General features: G+C 43.2%; 2 long non-coding RNA genes across 2 annotated transcripts; one reads left to right on the top strand and one right to left on the bottom strand.

The window, feature by feature from the left end:
- Positions 1 to 8,914: 8,914 nt before the first annotated feature.
- Positions 8,915 to 16,463, bottom strand: LOC124081734 (uncharacterized). Its single transcript, XR_006848108.2, has 3 exons — positions 16,021 to 16,463; positions 15,641 to 15,710; positions 8,915 to 9,039 (listed from the first exon to the last, which is right to left on the bottom strand). It is a non-coding gene; the product is annotated as an uncharacterized LOC124081734 (long non-coding RNA).
- On the top strand, positions 16,464 to 17,306 carry LOC131423551 (uncharacterized). Its single transcript, XR_009225263.1, has 2 exons — positions 16,464 to 16,647; positions 16,978 to 17,306. It is a non-coding gene; the product is annotated as an uncharacterized LOC131423551 (long non-coding RNA).
- Positions 17,307 to 17,641: the final 335 nt, after the last annotated feature.

The raw sequence follows: 17,641 nt of genomic DNA, 5'->3' as shown, positions 1-17,641 counted from the left end.
TGTTTTTCATCAGATCCTTGCCCCCTCCACCTGACACACACCCTTCTTTTCCTTTTTCCTGTCTAGCTTCCATATGAGAGAAAACATACAACTCCTGACCTTTTGAGATTGGCTTATTTTACTTACCATAATAGTCTCTAGATCCATCCATTTTCCTACAAATGACATAATTTTATTTTCTTCATGACTGAGTTAAACTCCATTGTATATGTATACCACATCTTCTTTATCCATTTATCCATTGGTGGACACTTGGGCTGGTGCCATAGTTTGGCTATTGTGAATTGTGCTGCTATAAACATGGGTAGCGTGTATCAGTGTGATGACTTTAATTCTTCAGGATCAATACCAAGCAGTGGCATAGCTATGCCCATATGGTGGTTCCCTGCCTCGTCCTTTGAGGTTTTAAGGAGCAGAGACTGTCTTGTTTCTTCCCTTACACTCTGTCAGCCCTTTCATTTATTGTTCTTGACTTAGGCACTGTTTAGGACTTCCAGTAAATGCTGAGTAGAGTGGTGAGAGTGGACATCTATGCTTGTTCCTGAACGTGAGTGAAAGCATTCAGTCTTTTACTAGAAATATGGCAATAGATACAGGATTGTTGTTGTTGGGGTTTTTTGTTTGTTTTGTTTTGTAACTGACTTTCATTGAGTTGAGGAAGTTCTATTCAATTCTTAGTTTACTGAGAGGTTTTATCATGAATAAATGTTGAATTTTTTTCCATGCCTCTTAACTTCTCTTTCATAGATCATCTTTTTTTAAAATCTTTTTTGCTGAATTCTTGTAATTCCTTAAACTTTACATTTCAATTTACTATTCTCTCTTCAACTTTGTCTATTCTGTTTTTTGACTTCTCTTTTGAAGGTTTTAATTTTAATTACTTCAGTGTCATTTCTAGGAGTTTTGTCTGGTTTATCTTCAAATATGCCTACCTAATTTTATTAGTTTCTTTTTCTGTCTTCATATTTTCAGCATCCTCTTTCACTTCTTTATAAACATATTAAAATACTTTCTTGGGGCTGGGGATGTGGCTCAAGTGGTAGCCTGCTTGCGTGCGGCCCGGGTTCGATCCTCATGTACCACATACAAACAAAGATGTTGTGTCCGCCGATATTTGAAAAATAAATTTTAAAAAATAAAAAATAAAATAAAATACTTTCTTTTGTATTCTGTCTCATCATTCTACTTTATGTGGTATTTGCGGGTCTTGTCATTCGTTGTTTCAACTAATTCATGTACTCTGTGGTTTATTTCCTCATGAGCTTATTGATCTTTTATTATGAGCTCATGTTCCTTGTAATTCTTTGTGAGAATTCTTTGAATCTGTGTTTAAAATAGATTCTTCCACAGAGGATTTTTGTTTACCTCTGCCAGGTGTCTAGGGGCAAGAGGGGAGATATCTTTGATAACCTCTTTTCTGGGGTCAGATCTGAGGCCTTTTTTCCCCTTTCCTGATTTCTTTTCATTCCCCTAAAAGCAAAGCCTCAGGCAAAAGTTTCATGTAATTAATTTGGGAAGTGATCTCAAGGAGCAAGAGTGAAAAATGGACAGAAAGAAACAAAGAATGAGGAAAAACCAGTACAAGATTGCCTTATCACGGAGATCTTTGATAGGTCTGTAAGGCTGTAAGCAACCTAGTGAGACCCTGTCTCAAAATAAGAAATAAAAAGGGCTGGGATGTGGCTCAGTGGTAAAGTGCCCCTGGGTTCAGTCCCTGGTACCAATAAATAAATAAAAATAAAAATAATAAATGAAAAGAGCTGAGGATATAGCTCAGTGGTAAAATGCTCCTGGGTTCAATCCCCCAGTCCTCACTTTCACCAAAAAATAAGAATATAAAATACAACAGTGCCTAGGAGTTACCTGACAACATGAACATCTATCACTCAGACCTTCAGGAGAGCATGGACTCTCCTATTGGCATACCCTGAAGGATCCTGCTCTATTGTTATTCTGGTTTCTGAATGACTCGCTTATATAGCACCAGTTGGGCTGAGCATGGTGGCCATGCCTATAATCCCAGCTACTCAGGAGGCTGAGGAAGGAGGTCAGCCTTAGCAATGCAACAAGACCCTGTCTTAAAACAAACAAACAAACTTAAAAAAAATACACAACAACAGTAACAACAAAACCTCCAGTTTGTGCTTTAACATTATATAGTTTGTGAAGGATTTGGAAATGATAACATACCCTCCCACACACTGAAAGATAGTGTGTGATCCACAAGGAGGGAGCAGAGAGAAGCCAAAACTTTGATCCTTCCAATAAATAATTTCTCAATGACAAAACACAAACCCTGGAAAGGAGATAACTATCAATCCAAAGATAGCAGTCCCTGGGAAGATGGATCCTTTCCCAAGTAAATTCTCTCCCAGTGACAGTGAAACTACACATCAATCTTGTCCCTGTGACAATACAATGACCCCTGAAGGTCACTTGAGCACTGGTCCCTGAACTCTGAACCCTCTGTCACTGCCTTGTAAAAACACTGCCTAATAAAAACCCGTGCCTAGTAAAAACAAATTCCAGATGTTTGCAACCTTTTGCCCACGTCCTGTTAAAGTCTTCAAAGACTAGGTCGCCTCCCAATGTAACTTATATAAACCCTTACCTCTCCTGTAATCAGGGGCCATTTTCTTTCTTTCTTTTTCTTTTTAATTTTTTTAGTTGCCAATGGACCTTTATTTTATTTACTTATATGCAGTGCTGAGAATTGAACCCAGTGCCTCACACATGCTTGGCAAGCTGTCTGCCACTGAGCTACACCCTCAGCCCTAAAGGGGCCATTTTCTACCAGAAAGTGAGCCCCTCCAATGTCTGACTCCACTACTGAATAAAAAGCATTGCTGATCCATGAAGTCTGCTCCCATTCCTATTGTTTGTGCTTTCATTATGGTGCCAAGACTGTTTTGGTTATTTTTGCTTACAGTTTGAATCTGGAATGTTCCCCAATGGCCCACATGTTAAATGCTTGGTTCCCAGTTTGGCACAATTAAGAGTCAGTAGATACTTGAAGAGCTATGTCCTAGTATGAGGCTTTAGGTCATTTGAGGGTGTGTCCTCGAAGGAGATAATGGGACTCCAGACCCTTCATTCCCAGCCATGGGTGAATGGTTTTCCTCCACTACACACCTCTGCCATGATGTGCTGCCTAACCACAGATCCAACTGACCATAGACTGAAATCTCCAAAACTGTGAGTTATCATAAGCTGCTCTCTCTCTCACCAAGGATTGAACCCAGGGGCACTTAACCACTGAGCCACGTCACCATCCCTTTTTTATATTTTATTTAGAGACAGGGTCTCACTGAGTTGCCTAGGGCCTCTCTAAGTTCCTGAGGCTGGCTTTGAATTTGAAATCATCCTGCCTCAGCCTCCTGAGCTGCTGGGATTCATGGCACCCAGCTAAGCTTAACTGTTTATAAGTTAATTATCTCAGGAGTTTTGTTACAGTAATGTTTCCATTACTGTATCTGACTAATACAGACAAGTTTTGATGTTTTATTTGTTATTTTAGGGAGTAGTTTCTCTACTCAGACGATTTGCATATTACCAGGTACAGGGAAAAAATGGTCATTTTTTAAAAATATTTGTTTTTTAGTTGTAGGTAGACACAATATCTGTATTTTTGTTTTTATGTGGTACTGAGGATCAAAACCCAGTGCCTCACTCATGCTAGGTAAGCGCTGTACCTCTGAGCCACAACCCCAGCCCCAAATGGTCATTATTATCAAAATGCTTACACATGCACTTTAATAATTTAAAAATTGTTTTTCAAATTTTCCTGAGTATTGAAATCAAACGTCCCTTTTGTAGAATTCACGTTTGTGTACTGTTTTGCAATATAGGCCCGTTAATCATAATAGCAGCAGCAGCAGCTAGAAGCTTTTGAACACCTACTATGTATCAGACACTTGCTGTATTTTTCATGGTCACTATCTCAGTGAGTCCTCAGGATCGTCACAGGATAGTCACTCTGGTTCCCACTTTACAGATGAGGAAACTTTGCCCTAGGGAGGTTGACCAAGGCCACAAAGCATGTAAATTGTTCAGCCAGGATTTATTCCAGACCTTCCCTACTTTCACTGGGTAGTATGCTTTTCTTCGGAAAAGCCCTCTCTTCTCCTTTATCTTTACAGAGTTGGTGACTGTCTCTGCTGGTACTTTGTAGAAGTGAGTAGAAACCCAGACCTAGTCGCAGGTTACCAAGTCAGAGCTATCTGCCCCCATGTCCCAGCCTGGGGGCCACTCAGTGGGCATTTCACTCTTTTTAATTTTTTTTTTTTTTTTTTGTGTGTGTGTGTTGGTGGTGCTGGGTATTGAACCCAGGGCCTGTGCATGCAAGGCAAGCATTCTTCCAACTGAGCTATATCCCTAGCCCTAAAAAAAAAAAAAAAAAAAAAAAAAGTTAATATATATTTTTAGTTGTTGATTTATCTTTATTTTATTCATCTATATGTGGTACTGAGAATCGAACTCAGTGCCTCACACATGCTAGGCAAGTGCTCTACCACTGAGCCACAAGCCTTGAGTGCTGTAGGTAAAAAGCAAGTTGTAGTCTAAGGGCATCCAGAAAATATAGGGCTTCTTTTGGTTAAAATGTGGGGGATGGGGAGGCTGGGAAGAGGTCTCTCCAAGACTCTGGGGGAACTAGGGCATAGCTGGCATAGTCCTTTTGCAGGACGATTGAGTATGTGCACCTATTATCAGCATGGGCAAGGATCCTGGAGGCAGAGGAACATCAAGGCCAATATCTTGTTTAATAGATTAGTGAACTGAGACGGGTGGCCTAGTGAAAGAACCCAGATTCAACACAGGTCTTCTCTGCTCAATGCAGGGCGAAATCTTCTCTTCTGTTAGCTCTGTGTGCCTGGGTTAGGTGTCTGCTGTGTGTCACTGCATATGTAAATGTGCTTATTTATTTGAGCCCATGCACTGTGCTTTCCATGAGCAAGTGCCCAAGTATGTGTGTATGTGGGGCTCTAGGGATTGCATTCACAGGCTGAGCAGCCTGCAGCAAGAGGACACACATGGACTAGGGATGTAGCTCAGTGGTAGAGTACTTGCCTAGCAGGCAAGAGGTCCTGGGTTTGAGTCACAGTACTGTAAAAACAAAATAAATAAATAATAAAATTTAAAAATACTAAATAAATAAATAAAAGACATACATTCCTCATCTGGGCCACATCCATGTTTGCAGAAGACAGGCATTTTCTCATGCAGAGGCACAGAGGGAGGAAAGTGACTCCATGATTCTGCTAACTTGTGCCTTAAACTGTACGAAAGCTTGAGGTTGGCTGGGTCCTTGGTAGTGTCATTGTCTTTAGATACCCATGGCTACCAGCAGCAATGTTGATTACCCTTCCTGTGTGCTGGGGCTGCACTACTAAAGTCCCCAAGGCCCTGTAGAATGGCCAAAATTGTCTGCCCACGCCTGGTACCCTCCAAGTTTTTTCCCCCGCCATGCTCTTATCATTTCAGGAGGAGGAACTCATCTGTCCACCTCAGAAGCTCTCAGAAGCCAGAGAACTTCTCTTATGGCCCCACAGACCTGCATTTTACCCAGGATGTGTTGATAAAAGTGTACAGAACAAGGGGGCAAGGGCAAGTGGAGCTGCAGAGACACCAGGCAGAATCTTCTCCAGGCACCTGGGCCTCATTGAAAATCCCTAATCTGCAAGTGACATCATGATCTGTGTGGTTTTGCAAGACTCAAACAGGAAGTCAACATTTTTCCCACTACCGATGAACTGCCATCAATCACCAAGCACTCATGGTGCAAAAATGACTTCAGAATGTGGATAAGGAAATATAGTGAATGAGTCCTAGATATCCTGTTATACCATGAAACAGGATGCCAAGAAACACTGAGAGGACGTGTCAAAAGGACACAGGAAACAATTTCACCAGCTAAAGGCAGAATTATTTGAACATTAGCAAAATTAATAACTGCAATAGATTGACACCCATCAAACAGGTTTAAATCCACTAGTTCATATACATTTAAAGGAATAACTCACTTGTCATCTCAGGAGTAAGCAACAGGTAAGTAAGGGAAAGCATTAAGTACTCATTCTTTTATCAGGGTAACTAATTATGAGGAAAAGTTTCACTTTGCAGAAGTATGCAGGCTAGCAAAAGATATAGCTGGGAATGTTGCTCAGTGGTAGAATACCTTGGGTTCAATCCCCAGTACCGCCAAAGGAGAGAGAGAGAGAGAGAGAGAGAGAGAGAGAGAGAGAGAGAGAGAGAGAGAGAGAGAGAGAATGCAGCTAAATATTATTTTGCAACCCTTTCTGAAGCTAAGCAATAGCTGCAAATGTCGCAAAAAGAGACACGATCAAAAATTACATGTCCCCCATGGAAGCACATCACCCCTAGGAAGCTTGAGTTTGCTTCAAAATAACCCAAGGGTTGAGGGACGAGTGGGTGACACAGAGATAAATAAGGCTGATCATGTGACACACAGGTACTCAGAGATTCATTGTATTATTCTCCATTTTTGTTTATGCCTGAGATTTTCTGTAATAAAGTTTTCCAATGCCCCTGTCTCTGGGCAGGACATATGGCCTGTTCCTGAAGTCTCATTCCTTGACGCAGACTAAAGGGGCAGCAGTGTCTGCAGCCTGTTCTCACTCTGGCAGGCTGCTGCTGGGTGTGAGGGCTCAACTGACTGATCAACCACATTTCAAAACCTCATGAATTTCCTACAGGCCAAAACAAGTCACATGGCTAAGTGCAAAGTCAAAAGGTGGAAAAATTTGGTCCACCCACCCTGATAAGGGAGTGGGTGGATAATTCTATCGCTGGGGAGCAAAGATTTAAACCAATAACTGTATAGCAACCTTTTCAGACCCATGCCACTGCCTTGATTGAGTCTCAGCATTTTTTGCCAGGACGACAGGAGCATCCTGCTAGGGGACCTCCCTATCTCTGGTCTGCTCCCTCCAAATCTCACTGTGACCATGATGACCTTCCCTCTCTCTCAGCTAGCTTTCCTCCAGTTTCATATATGTGTATGTGTGTTTTAATATATACAACATAAAATTTATCTTTTTATTTATTATTTTTTTAAAAATATTTATTTTTTAGGTGTAGATGGACACAACACAATGCCTTTATTTTTATGTGGTGCTGAGGATCGAACCCAGGTCCCACCGGTGGTAGGCGAGCGCTCTACTGCTGAGCCACAATCCCAGCCCCTTTATTTCTTATTTTAATTTTTTTGAGGGTCTGGGGATTAAACTCAAGTCCTCATGCATACTAGGTGAGTGCCCTAACATTGAGCTACGTCCCCAGCCAAAGTTTATCCAATTAACCATTTCTAAGGATACAGTTCAGTAGTGTCAAGTATATTCACATCATTGTGCAACAGATCTCCGGAACTTTTACATATTGCATAAGTGAAACTTGATACCTGTTTAACAACTCCCCATCTCCCACTTCCTCCAGCCCTGGCAACCACTATTCTATGTTCTGTTTCCATGGATTTACTTTAGATATGAATGGAACCATAACATTTGTCTTTTTGGGTTTTTATTTGTTTGTTTAAAGCCATTTTTCTAAAAACACGTTTTTATTTTAATGTCTACACACACAGCACACACACGTATATATTGTATTTGTCTTTGTGACTGGCTTATTTCACTTAGTAAATGTCCATGTTGTGCCATGTGTCCGAATTTCCTTCCTTTCTAAGGCTGAGCAATATTCTATTGTGTGTGCATGTTGCATTTACTTATCCATTTATCCCTTGATGGGCACCTGCATTACTTTCTGGTCTTGGCCATCACAAAGAGTGCTGCTGTGAACATGGTGTGCAAATATCTCTTCAAGTCTTGCTTTCAGTTCTTTTGGATTATGTATCCAGAAGTGGTATTGCTGGATCATATGATTATTCTGTATTTATGGTTTTTCTCCCCTCAGCGAAGGAGCTTGATCTTAGGGCCACTATTTTTCTGACCTATATCCTCAGCCATTTTTATTTTTTTATCTTGAGACAGGGTGTCACTAAGTTGCTGAGGCTGGCCTCCAACTTGTGATCCTCCTTCCTCAGCCTCCCAAGTGGCTGGGATTACAGATGTGCACCATCCAGCCCACCTCTATATTTAATTTTTGGGGAACAGCCACATTGTTTCTTATAGTGGCTGCACCATTTTACATTCTCATCAACAGTGTAGAAACGGTCCAATTTCTCCACTTCCTCACCAACACTTGTTATTTTGATAATAACTTCTTACTGGGAGTCAATTTTTTTAATTAAGCTTTTTGTGTTGGAATAATTATAGATTCACTTGCAGTTACACAAACTAGAAAAAAAAAGAAAGAAAGTATAAACCTGGAACTTTGGTACACATCCGTACCAAAGTGACTTGGGAGGCTGAGGCAGGAGGATCACAAGTTTGAGGCTAGCCTCAGAAACTTAGCAAGTCCCTGTCTCAAAATAAAATTGAAAAAAGTGAGGGGGTGCTGGGGATGTAGTTTATTGGAAGAGTGCCCCTGGGTTCAATTTCCTGGGTTTAATCAGTAGTACTTCATGAAAGAAAGAGAAAGAGGGAAGGAAGGAGGGAAGGAGGGAAGGAAGGAAGGAAGGAAGGAAGGAAGGAAGGAAGGAAGGAAGGAAGGAAGGAAGGAAGGAAGGAAGGGGAATATAGAGAGACCCTGTGTACCCTTCACCTGGTTTCCCTCTTGTTTTCTCTAGTGGCAAAATCTTTCAATAGTACAATATCCACAACCAGGAAATTGACATTGATCCAACCCACAGATCTTCTTTGGATTGCAGCAGTTCACATGTTCAGAGAGACCTTTTGAACAGACAGATATGAAGATATCACTTACCTGCTTATAATTTTTCCAAGGATGCCCATTGCATCATTGTTTGAATTAGTTAAAAGAAATCAAAAAAGCTGAAATGTTCACCAATAGAGTAATGGTTTAATAGATTACATTATATTTATATAATTGGCACATGTGCATGCTGGGGAGGCTGAGGCAGAAGGATCCCAAGTTCAAGGCCAGCCTGGGCAATGCAGCAAAACCCTGTCTCAAAATAAAACATAAAAAGGGCTGGAGATGGAGCTCAGTGGTCAAGTACCTCTGAGTTCAATCCCCATTACTGCAAAAACTAAACTAAAATTAAAATAAAAGGAAACCAATGACATTTATATTATCTGACATTAAAACCTATCATCTTGGGGGGCTGGGGTTGTGGCTAAGTGGTAAGTGCTTGCCTAGCAGGTGCAAGGACCTGGGTTCAATCCTCAGCACCACATAAAATAAAATAAAGGTATTGTGTCAACTACAACTAAAAAATACTTAAAAAAATAAAAACAACAACAACAACAAAACCAACTATCATCTTGGGACTGTAGATGTACTTCAATAGTAGAGAGCTTGCCTAGCATGTTTGAGGCCCTGGGTTTGATCAAACAAAACAACCACAAAACAATTATCTGTCTATACTTTGTATGAATCTTTTATGTGTGCATGATTTTATAACATGATACATTTGTGCAAATCTTACAAATTTTGACACATTTCATTATACAATATTGAAAAATCACATGTTAATATCACTACTAATCACAAAGTCTTTTAGTATTGGGAAGCTTGTCAAGTTCACAGTGATGGATACAGTGTTCCAAAGTTTTGACTTTTGCTTGAAAGCTCAGATTTTTGTTATTGGCACCCAGTACTACCTGTTCTTTCACATGGAGTGACAGGCATACTTCATTCATTGTTGAGAAAATATCTGCTAACTATCTGAAAATATATCTGAATTACCATATTTTGTCAGTCTTTCAGATAAAAATGATAATGGTATTCTTTCAAAAAAGCAGCCATAGGGCTGGGGATGTGGCTCAAGTGGTAGCGCGCTGGCCTAGCATGCATAAGGCACTGGGTTCGATTCTCAGCACCACATAAAAATAAAGATATTGTGTCCACCTAAAACTAAAAAATATTTTTTAAAAAAGCAGCCATACACTGGGTGTAGTGGTACATGTCTGTAATCCCAATGGCTCAGGAGACTGATACAAGAGGACTGTGAGTTCAAAGCCAGCCTCAGCAACTTAGCAAGGCCCCATCTGAAAATAAAAAATGAAAAGGGCTGGGGACATAGCTCAGTGGTAAAGCACCATATTTGGTACCAAAAGAAAAGAAAAAAGCAGACAGTTCAGGTGACATCTCAGCCAATCACAGAGGCACTTTTCCTGGAGCCCACCATCCTCCTTTGGTAAACAGAAGTGCATACTTCTCCTTTTGTCACTCAAAATATTAAAATAACAAAGGTGTATACATCTTATAGGTTAAGAGTTAATAAAATTGATACTTTTTACTGCTCTGTCAAGGTCATTCATAAACTAAACTTTTCTAAAAATTGCAAACACATGGCAATGAAAAGTACTAGTACTTGGCACAGAGCATGCATATAATTCCAGCAACTCAGGAGACTGAAGCAGGATGATTGCAAGTTCAAGGCCAGCCTCAGCAACTTAGTGACGCCCTAAGCAACTTAGCAAGACCCTGTCTCAAAATAAAATATTAAAAAGGGCTGGGGTGGTGGTGCTGGAGTTGTGGCTCAGTGGCAGAGCACTTGCCTAGCATGTGTGAGACCCTGGGTTCGATCCTCAGCACCACATAAAAATAAATAAAATAAAGATATTGTGTCCAACTACAACTAAAAAATAAATATTAAAAAAAGTCACCTTATTTTTAAAAGGGGGAGGCTGGGGTGTGGCTCAGTAGTTAAGTGCCCCTAGGTTCTCCCACCCCACCCCACCCACCCCCCAAAAAAAGAAATGAAAAATAGAAAAGTACTAGAGATTACTAGTACAATTTGGTGTCAGGGAGGAAAGACTTTCATTACCCACTTAGGGTCATTAATGAAGACCTGCAAATAAAACTAATAAAAGACAAATTAACAGGGGAACACAGCTTCATTAATATTTATGTGCATGGGCATTCACAGAACAGAACTGAGACTCTATGAAGTGACTGGACTTGGGGACTTATACCACTGAGACAAAGGAAAGAGAGTTTGGGCTACAAGGGTGATAATTTGTGGGAAGTGACCAGGACATCTATGGGGGACCCAATGGAAGATAAGGGCTATTTTACTAAGGACTGTTTATGCAAACTCATCTCACTGCCTGCTCTCCATCCCTGTGGGGAGAAGCTTTTCCCTTTCTGGTACAGGGACAAACATCTTCACAGAGGGAAATTTATGCCTGGTATTTTGACATATAAGAGGGCAGAGAACTCTTCCTGTAGCAGTTGGTTGTTCATTGCCTTCAGCTGGAAATAATCCTCATGCCAATTGGCTTATTTTGACCCCCTTCAGGTGCTACTGTCTTAACTTGTGCTAAAGTGATAACACATTCACTATTACTTTAGAGCCATCAGTCAAGTGAGAAGGGCATATAGGGTCTCCGTATTACTATGAAAACAGTTTTGACATTGCAGATCTCCTCGAAGTATCTTGGGGACTTTCAGGTTCCACTTAGAGAACACTGCCCTCTCTTGATTTACTTGTTTACCCAAACCAACAAATTTACCATTTAAAAGTATCCCCTCAGTCCAGTATGGTGGCACATGACTGTAATCCTGGCAGCTCAGAGGCTGAGGCAGGAGGACTCAAGTTCAAAGCTAGCCTCAGAACTTAGTTAGGCCCTAAAGCAACTCAGCAAGACCCTGTCTCTAAATAAAATATAAAAAAGGCTGGAGATATGGCTCAGTGTTTAAGCACCCCTGGGTTCAATCCCTGGTACCAAGAAAACAAACAAAACAAAACAAAACAAAAAAACCCAAAGCCACCCTCATCAATTTAGCAAGGCCTTAAGCAACTCACTGAGACCCTGTTTCAAAATAAAACATAAAAAAGGCTGGGATGGCTCAGTGGTAAAGCACCCCTAGTTCAACCCCTGGCACTCCCAGAAAAAAGAAAAAAATTCCCTTCTACAATTCCCCACTGCTTAGTGTAAAGTACAAAAAGCACTTTGGCCTAATATCCAAAGCCCTAAGAACCCGGCCTTGGCCTCCCAGCTCCTGTATCACCCTGTATTCAAACACCAGGCCTGCAAGGAAGTTACTTGGGATTCCCAGAATAGAGGGGCATTTTCTCCCAAGAATTCTTTTTTTGCACTACTAAGAATCAAAGCCAGGGCCTTGCACATGCTGGGCAAACACTCTGCCCTGAGCTATACCTGAGCCCCTCCCAAGCATTCTTTTTTAAAATTTTTTAGTTGTAGATGGACACAATACCTTTACTTTATTTATTTTTATGTGGTGCTGAAGATCGAACCCAGTGCCTCACACGTATGAGGCAAGCGCTCTACCACTGAACCACAACCCCAGCCTCCTCCCAAGCATTCTTTAAGCCCAGCCCCACAAGCCTCTCCCTGACCACCTCCACCTGGATAAGAGTTGTCAGTGGATGGCTGTGTGTGCTAGTGGGGAGGGATACAGAGCAATTGGCCAAGCATCCTGGGCTTAGTTTGCCTTAGGATCCCTGGTGTCAGATCTAGAATTTTGTGCAAGGGGAATGGCAGGGTTAGGGAGACAGACTGTTAGGAAGCAGTTAGATATAAGCAGTGGGTCAGGAGTTTAAGAAAATACTTACCATAGAGCAAATCAGTTCATCAACAATCCTGCCTCAGGGGCACCTCAAGGTCAGACAAGATAGCTGTTTCAGACCCTTGCCTGATCTCAGCCCTACAAACTATTCCTCTTACAACAGGAGGAAGATGGATAAATTCAGGGGGTAAGAAGCAAAGGACGGGATATGTTTGCTCAGAGTGGCATAAACACTAAAAAACAAGACCCTATGCAAACAACACAGACCAGAATCTCAGACCTAGGAAAGCACAATGATTAAGACTGGAGCCCACTGACCATAAATTCTGAAAAACCAGTTTCAATTAGGACCTGTCAGCCAGGCCAAGATGATCGAGAGTTGCCCTTTGGTTCTTAGCAATGTAGTCTGCCCATCCAGAGCCCAGAGGTGATACTTGAGTGGGACCTTATAACAATTTCCCTCCAACTGCAGTAAAAACTGAGACACAAAGAAGTGAGTTGTCTCTGAGGGGCCTGTTCACTCCTTTGGTGCGCACACCCTCTCTCCCCCTCCCTTTCCATTGCCATCTTCTTTATCACTCTCTCTTTTTTAATATTTGTTTATATTTTAGTTGCACACAATACCTCTATTTATATGTGGTGCTGAGGATTGAACCCAGGGCCTCGAGCATGCTAGGCAAGTGCTCTACCGCTCAGCCACAACAGCAACCCTCCTTCTTTCTTTTTTAATAAACCTTGCTATACTTTGAAATCTCTTGCTTGAAATCCTCTCCTAGGAAGATTTCAGCAATCTCTGGTAAGATCTAATCTCAAGTATGATCTTATCTCTGTTATCAGGGAGACCTGTCAGGCCTATACTGGCAAATGTAATTAAAAGTCCCATATTTTTGTTTGCTAAATCTGGTAACCTTAGACAGGCTCCTTTCTGTTGTCAAGATCCTGGCTCTGTTTCAGGGATGGACTTGAGAATGTCCACTGGGACCACAGTGGGACAAGCCTAGGGATGTCTGATAAAATGTAAAAGCTCAGTTAAAACTGAATTTAAAGATAAACAACAAATAGAAGCTCCAGTTGGGCAAGCAGTTAGCACATGGTTTTTATAAGATGAACAACAATTTTTGAGTATTAACTTGACCCACATATTTCATGGAATGGGACATAGTTATATTTACAAAAAATTCATTGTTTAGCTGAAAGTCAAATTTAATTGAAAGTCCCATATTTTTGTTTGCTAAATCTGGTAACTTTAGACAGGTCATTACTATTCAGCACCGGAAACAAGGTAAGCCCCTTTCCACTCACCTAGCCACCTGCCTGCCTTTCTCAGACGGAGTCCCTACTGCCTGCAAAAAGCTCATACAACTCAGGAAATTTGCCCTTTCAGTCCCAAAGCTGCCAGGGTAGGAGCAGAAGCAATCTGTGGGCTGAGATGGACACACAGGGTGAGACTGCGCCCTTGGATAACTAACTCGTCCCACAGAGGGGACTCTCTCACAGCCTGGACCTTCTCAGGGTGCCTGAGACACCGCCCTCCACCCTTGACCCACATTTTTCCTGCTCCATACCCCCACCCAGTCCTCCCTCTAGCCTTCCTGGGCTGGTACCTCTGCAGCCCCTCCCCTGCAGAAACCGAAACCCAGCTCTAGCCCTGCAGAGGCCCCTGGAGTCCCCTGGGGGGGGCTCTGGTCTGAGGCTGGGGACAGGATAAGTTCTCCCTCCCAGCCTGTGGCTCACTACCAGCCACAGCTGTCTCAGGTCCTCTCCTTTTAAGGACTGGAGGGCTAACTCTCCTCCCCTCTGGGAAGATTTCCTCCTTCCAAAGGTCCCAGAGTGGGGGTGTCCTCCAGCCTGATTGAGGCCCTCAGTTTCCTCCACTCCCAGAACCTTGACCCTTTTCTCTGTGGGGAGAATAGACCCAAAGGCAGGCACCTTCCCCACTTCCTGTAGGACCATCTGGTCTGGCTCAAATCTGACCTTTGTCCACCTTTAGCTTCTTCCCCCAGAAGGGGCCACAGGGAAGAGGTTTAGAAGAGGCGGCCTAGTCCCTTGGAGAGTCTATAGAGACAGGCAGGAGACCCAGGTTAAACTGCCCCCAAACTATGAAGTCAGGAACCTTAGAAGCCCTCACTGTTTGTCCCAGTGGGACAGAGAACAGGCAGAAGAGGACCAGAATGAGGTCCTCTTACAGCGCAGGGCCACAGTTCAGGGCAGTACTGATTGAGCCCTTTACAGCCATCTTCTCTTGATCCTCACCTAGTCCTGCCCCACTGGGCTCACCATCTTCAAGGCCCAGATGAGAACACTGAGGCTCACAGAAAGTCAGTCGGTTGCTGAGGGCCACGGGCATGCCATCTGAAGCCACGCCCAGGTGCTCCTGTTACTGGCAGCCTAGACCAGGGAACCGCCTGGACCCCAGCTGGCTGGATTCAGCCAGTGCCCACCCCAAAAATATGTGGCGGCGCACACCTGTAATTCCAGCGACTCAGGAGGCTGAAGCAAGAAAATTGCAGGATTGAGGCCAGTTTGAGCTACTCAGTGAGACCCTGTTTCAAATTTTAAAAATAAGTAAAAGGGCTGGGGGTGTAGCTCAGTGGTAGAGTGCCTGGGTTCAGGAGAAAAAGAAATAAAGGAAGGGAGGGAGGGAGAGAAGGGAAAGCAAGGAATGAGAGACAGGTAAATGAGAAATGAAAGACTGAGACCAGGCAGAGATACACCGCAGAGCTGACAAATAAAGGCCATCTCTCTATAGTGGAGAGAGGCAAAGCAGGCTTGGGTTCTGGGACTTTTATGGAGCCGGCTCAGCAATCAGAGCTGGGCGGGTCCTAATGCAGGCGGTTAGAGGTTGGGTTGGGATGAGGGAGTGGTGAGCCTTTCTCAGAAACGCCCTTGGGGGGGAAAGCGAAACTTTTTCCTTAAAATGGTGGCTGTCCCTTAAGATGGCAGTCCAAATGCTAAGCAAGGACCTTACAGAAAGAAAAGAAGGAAGAAGGAAGGAGAAGGGGAAGGGAAGGGCAGAGAAGGGAAGGGAGGGAGGAAGAGAAAGAGGGAAAGCAAGCAGCCACCTTACCTTTGTTTAAAAACAACACCAAAAGGCCAGGCAAGGTGGCGCAGCTGATAGGGAGATCCCTGGCAGGGAGCTGAAAAGATAATGAGCTCCATGAGGACTCAGAAGGGCTCCTGGCTGAAGGTCAAGCCCAGGCCCTCCAGGCTCAGCTTTTTAGGCTAAAGTGGTATGGTTTTGGTGTTTTTGTGGCTCGGGAGGCTGGGCAGAAAGATCACGAGTTCAAAGCCAGCCTCAGCAATTTAGTGAGGCCCCAAGCAACTCAGCAAGACCCTATTTCTAAATAAGACATAAAACAGGGCTGGAAATATGTCTCAGTGGTGAAGCACCCCTGGGTTCAATCCCTGGTACAAAAAAACAAGAACACCAAAACGGTAACACTTTACCCTTTCTTAACAGCCTTGATTACTCTGAACTGTGTATCTCAGCCAGCTGTGGTGGTGCACGCCTGTAATTCCAGCAGCTCGGGAAGCTGAAGCAGGAGGATGGTGAGTTGAAAGCCAGCCTCAGCAACTTAGTGACAACCTCGCTCAAAATAAAAAAATAAAAAGGGCTGAAGAGGAACAAAACAAAAGAGTGTACCTTTACTCACTTATCTGTCTCCCACCAGACACTGAGTCCCTTCAGGGCTGGGGCAGAGTCTACTTATGTCCTATACTGTGGGAAGCCATCCTGACACGTGACTGGGCGACTCCCGTTAAGGGTCTGAGGCTTCTGGCTGTGTCGGAATTTTCCCGGCCCTTTCCTGATGAGAGAACCCGTCCGTGTGGGGGTGTGACTGACCACTGACCCCGGGGGCCCAATCACTGACCCTGAGCTTGGAGTGCAGTCCTCCCTCAACCTTCATTGGATGGAATTATCCCCTGAATTTCTTGTTCCCCAATAAAAGGCTACTCCCTGGCGTGTTCACTCTCTCTCTCCTGCTAGCCCTGAGTAATCCTTGCTGCCCTGCTGGGCGGTTAGAGGTTGGAGCCAGAGAGGGGAGCCGTCTCGGACCTGGCAATAGAAATAAGGTAACTGAGTCTGTGTGTTTTATTTCGATCTCTTCTAACTAACTTTATGCCAAGAACTCTATACTGTACTTAGCACAAAGCAGGGTCTCAGTTAAATATGTCCTGAAATAAACGGTCCAGATGGGGGAAGACCTGGTGCAGTTCCCTTCAGGATTCTGGCCAGACTAGGCTTCAACCCATTTTTCTTGCTTTAGGGCCAAGACGACCCTCCCCATCCCTCTTGCTCTCCTGACTAGTGGCCAAAGGCCAAAACCAACTCAGGCCATAGACAAATATAAATTTGTTTTTCTGACCTATGACCCAAATTAATATATTTTGTTTTTCTCAAAGGTATACCCCATATTCTAGAAGTTAAAGCTGACTACTTCAGAAGCCCTAACAATCAAAGAGGACTTGGACCCTAGTGGATCACAGGGGGCTCACTCTGGATCCAGAAGTGAGGAGCTGGTGAGCTGTGTTCGGTCCACACCTTTATGTGTGTATTGGAGTGGGGGTGGGTACTCTGAGCCTGGATTCTAGAGGGGTCGGCAAAGGAAGGGTACAGGGCTGGGGTTGTGGCTCAGTGGAAGAGCACTTGCCTAGCATGTGTGAGACACTGGGTTTGATCCTCAGCACCATGTAAATAAATAAAATAAAGGCATTGTGCCCATCTAAAACTATATGTATATGTATGTGTGTGTATATGCCTATGTATATATGAAAGGGTATGGCCTATACCAGTTCTGCCAAGTTCACCATTCAGCCATCATCCACTAGCCATCCACCCATCCATACAGAAGCACCCATCCATACAGATGGTGAAGACGACAAACAAGTTTCCAGTCTTCATGATGCTCATGTTCCAGTCCTCTTTGGAATAAAGCAAAGCCCATCAATAACACAGGGAGAATAAGTCAAAGATGTCACCTGGCTCTTTGCACTAGAAAGAGACTTCACAGAAGCACCTTCTTTTGCTGTCTTTAATAGCAGCCACCTCCTTGGCTATGGGTCCCCA

Source organism: Marmota monax, unplaced genomic scaffold, assembly GCF_021218885.2.
Source record: "Marmota monax isolate L192 unplaced genomic scaffold, Marmota_monax_Labrador192_F-V1.1 WCK01_AAM20220418_F8-fsc00111, whole genome shotgun sequence".
Taxonomy (NCBI): domain Eukaryota; kingdom Metazoa; phylum Chordata; class Mammalia; order Rodentia; family Sciuridae; genus Marmota; species Marmota monax.
The sequence above is the reverse complement of the archived record's forward strand: the minus strand, read 5'-3'. Positions and strand labels throughout refer to the sequence as shown.